Source organism: Macrobrachium nipponense, chromosome 7 (genome assembly GCF_015104395.2).
Source record: "Macrobrachium nipponense isolate FS-2020 chromosome 7, ASM1510439v2, whole genome shotgun sequence".
In the NCBI taxonomy this organism is placed as follows: Eukaryota; Metazoa; Arthropoda; class Malacostraca; order Decapoda; family Palaemonidae; genus Macrobrachium; species Macrobrachium nipponense.
In genome coordinates this window covers 61218990-61223989 of record NC_061109.1, presented here as the reverse complement: position 1 = coordinate 61223989, position 5000 = coordinate 61218990, and positions in this window count along the sequence as shown.

The window sequence follows — 5000 nt, the reverse complement described above, 5'->3', positions numbered from 1 at the left end:
TGCATCACTCGCTGTGTCACTCTTCCCAAAAGGAAGATTACCCAATATTTGGTTCGGTTTTCTTTCAGTGCCTGAAAGTCTCAGCCAAGCACTGGGACCTATGAGGTCATTCAGTAAAAGGTTTGAAAGGTGTAACAGAAGGAAAATCTCGCAGCTGCACTATGAATCAACTGTTAGGGGAGAGTGGAAAGAATACGAAAGGAGGTACAGTAAAATGAACGAAAGGGGTTGCAGCTAGGGGCCGAGGGCACGCTGGAAAGAACCTTAAGTAATGCCTACAGTGTACCGCATGAGCTCCACTGACGGTACTATCCACCTACGGGGTAAGGAAGGCGGGTAACGCTAGTTAATGAACACAAAGACTCTGGAACGAAAAGCAGTTAAAACTTAAGAGAACGGAAATGTTTATAATTAGGAAAAACGAAAGTAATTCTAAATAACTTTTATAAGATACTGATACTGCAATGTTACGATTAGATTTAAAACAATTGAGGCAAAATAAATTACACATGAAAATTTTTTATTGTTTTTTCTATTACACACTTTCACGCAAACAAAACACACACAATAATTTTTCGTGTCAACCAAGTGGGACGTAGACACACGGACTATCTTATCTTACAATAAAAACGATCATACACAATAAGGAAATACTAAATTATTGGTATCACGTCCCACTGTCGAGGAATCATTAATTTTTTTTTTTTTCACTTATTTTCCCGTCTGAAATTTAAGCGTTTCAACCTGTATTTAATTGATTTGCAAAACATTATCATTTATTTTGCAATAATTTTCCCTTCTGAGATTTAAGCGTTGATTAGATAAAATCCATTCTGGCCTCTTTATTTACCAGAATGAAAATGGCAGAAGAATATTCCCTAAAGCAAACGTTTGCATGCATTGACCTCAAATTCTGCTTGATGCGAAAACTGGCAACGATACCTCAACTCCCCTGAATACTAGGTTCGCGTCAGGAAACTTTACTTTAACATTTAATGGAACCAGCCGTTTTCCGCTACACGATTATGCCAGCTGAACGAGCTTCTTTCATATGCAGGTAAGAGAGTTGTGGCTATTTCTTTTTTTTAGAAAAAAGAAGGACGAGTGGAAGATGGCTTAACGAAAGCGGGAGAATATGCGAATAATAAAAAATCATAGAATTAATAAAAAGAAAGAATGAATACTGAAATCACTAAACAAAGCAGAATGTGAAACCGATGTGTCCTTTAGGCAGTGGTTCAGAAAGAGTTGAAAAAAATTTTGAACAAAGAAAATAGAAATAAGTTAAATTTGTAAACATGACAGAAATAATGAAAAGACCATATATAAAACTAGACTACGAAAACGGACAAGGCACAAGAGAGAGAGGAAAAGAATGCTCAACTCGTGAGGCCCAAGAAGAGATAAAAAAAATATCAAAAGAAGAAGAACGAGCAACTTGACAGACCTATTCCTACAGCGCCGTTTATCATCCTTGTTCAAAAAGTCTCCTGAGGTCTGAAGACGTCAGAGTCAACGAAGGCTTTTGTTGTGAGACCGTAGGATCTTCATGGCCCACGTTTTGGCAAGTTATAGCGAAAGGTCAGGAGGAACTATGATGCTTTTAAGGTCAATGTTCTAATGTTACCGTCTCCTCTTAAAAGTCAGGCTTCTCTGATATAACAAGGTCTGGGCACTGTGGGACTTTATGGATAATGCGTGAGGATCCAGAAATCCATCAGGCACACAGATATTCAATGACGAGTCCTGTCTATTATTATTATTATTATTATTATTATTATTATTATTATTATTATTATTATTATTCAGAAAATGAATCCTGGTCGTGTGGAAAAACCCCACAGGGCCTATTGACTTGAAATTCGAGCCTCCTTAAAGCCGAGGCATCTTTCAGTTCCCCTTTCACAGTTCTACTTCCTCCGCTTCAATTCCTTATCGTAGAGGCAGGCACCGATGGGACTTTTTGTTTTTAATGTCGACCAGCTTTGAATAGGAAGCTTCGTATCGCCCAAACGATTAAAAACACGTAATCTAATAGGGGGAAATCTTCTTAGTTTTGCAACTGCTAATGATTCCATTTGTTCTGAAATGCCTCTCGTATATCCAGCCCTCTAAATGAGCAGTTATATTTTCTGTTACGAAGGATATAGCTAATCTACTTCAAGTGGCGCTGCAAAGTTTTAATTTTTTTTCCTTATTACACAACTTTTAGGTTTAGATTTTGTTTCGTTAAGAGGGGATAATTAATGATTTTTTCCCTTATAACAAGGACTATTGCTCTACATTTTATTTTGTTAACAGTCTAAACAATTAGAGCAATTTCTGGCCAAATCCTCAGAAAATGTTTTCATTCAATTTCGTTCATCATTCTCAAAAATCCTTCCCAGGAAAGATACTGGAAAATGATCTTTCCTCTCGATTGCAATTCAACATTTCACCGAACGCATTAAAAATAAATAAAAGAATAAAACAAAAAACAAAAAAACAATATACCCAAATAGAAAAAAAAACAGGAATAGGGAGACAATGGCACCTCTTTTGATAAAGACACTTTTAAAATTATACTATTCAATTCGCCTTTTGACAGAAATAAAAATCACCGATTTCAAGAACTATACGCAAGGAAGTATTGAAGGAAGTTACTATAAAAATAAATATGAAAAAACGTAGCAGACTGAAAACAAGGGATAAAATAAACCCATGTTGACTAAATTTTCGGTTCAGACCATTGAAACAGAAAGCAAAATATCCTCCTCTGACTGATGTGAATGTAATGTTGGTAACTATTAGGGAATCATTTTGTCATAAAATGCTTTAATAGGGATCAAGTATAAATTTCTCTGCAGTGTGACTTTTTGTATTATATAGAACGCAGTTGTTTAGATGTTTCCTAACTGCTATTTCATTCATTTTTATTGAGTTCTTTCCTTCATAGATTAAGAAGTATTGTGGACCAATGTCCTGGCTGCATCTCATTTTGTTTGTGATGTTGATCTGTTTTCATATGTAATTAGAAATGAAAACAGCAATTATTATTATTATTATTATTATTATTATTATTATTATTATTATTATTATTATTATTATTATTATTATTAGGGAAAAACTCTCTATCACGGGAGTATATATAATGTTCTAAAGGGTCTACAATAATACAAAGTGTAAGAAGTCCGTGTATAATTTTGAAGACTTTACAGAAAGCTTTCGAACCCTTCCCTGGGTTCATCTGAAGATGAACCCACCCAGGGAAGGGTTCGAAAGCTTTCTGTAAAGTCTTCAAAATTATACACGGACTTCTTACACTTTGTATTATTGTGGACCCTTTAGAACATTATTATTATTATTATTATTATTATTATTATAGCAGTATTCGTACCGTCACAATTACTATGTTTATTTGCATTATAAAATTAAGCAACCCTACTTAAATCTATTATTATTATTATTATTATTATTATTATTATTATTCATTATTATTATTATTATTATTATTATCGTACCGTCACAATCACTCTGTTTGCAAATAGAATTGAAATAGACCAACATAAATCTGTCACACTAGCTTCCTTACAGTCACAATTACTGTAGAGTTCTACGAATTTCAGAAGAGAAGCAGGCAGAAGGCGCCAAAAGCCATGCAAATCAGCAATATAAAAGAATAAAAGGTATAGAACTCGAGTATGACCCTGTTACCTAATGGAGTCTGGGTGTTACATGATAGTCTTTTTTCCCCTTATGGCTCTCGAAAAGGAAGGAAGGAAGGAACGAAGGAAGGAGCTCACCAACATGCAATTCGACAATTTATGTTTATCACTGCACCATTCGATAGCTTTCTGGTTTGGGGTGGGGTTGGGTTGGGGGGGGTTACCTTTTCCGGGAATATTTGATACATAATCTTTCGCGAAATTCCTCTACCTCTAGTCAATGAGATTACATAAATATAACTGAGCGAGTTTATCGTAGTAGTATTTTTTATGTATCTCTGAGTATGTACATATATATATATATATATATATATATATATATATATATATATATATATATATATATATATATATTTTATTTTGGGAGGGCTGTTGCCTTGTATAATAAGGCGCCCTATGAGGTAATGTTAGACTTGCGATAATCTTACGCTAAGTCGGTTGGTATTGCACTTCCATATTCAATGGAGTGTCTTGGGGTTTGTAGATCACTTACGAAGTGGGTATTATCTTCTTTGGTTAGGACGACGATGTGTTAAACTCATGATGATTCGGTGATGAGGTGAGGATCTAGTAGAAACCAAACGAAGTACAAAAATACTTATATTCTCTGAATTTACATGATGAAGATCAGGTATGATTGTACAATCTTCTAATGACGATAGCTTTGATCGCTTCTGCCAATGATCATGGCTAATTCTATTCTCTCTACATGATAAAGCTTAGGTAAAGAGGTACAGGTCTTCTAATGACGATAGCTAACTCTCTTCTGCCCTACTACCATCTCGGTTACCAGTCATAAAGGAAGCAGACAGTAGCTCGAACATACAATCAGATGACATAATTACATACGAACATACAATCAGATGACATAGTTACTAATCACGTAGGCCGCTTGAGCTATAGGTCACGGTGTTTGTCTCAAGCAGGAAGCTTGGACTAAAGTTTATAAACAATTGAATGACTACAGGTGACAGCATGTTATCTTAGCCTACTTTTATTGTATACGTCATCTTTAGCGTCTCTAGTCTGATCACATTCCTGCAAGCAATCTGGTTGACCTCTTTAGTTTTAGTCTTTTATTTTATATATGGACTAACGTTCCATATTTTTATTATGTAATCATTACATAAAGGCTCGGTCAGCTACCAAAACCAACTACTGAATATTACTCAAACTTGACTTGCATTTGACTTATAGGAGTGTGATACAGACACTATGTGAATATATATAGATAATAGAAAATACTTATAAGTACAAAAAAAAATTCATGGTGTACACAAATACAGATTCAAGTAA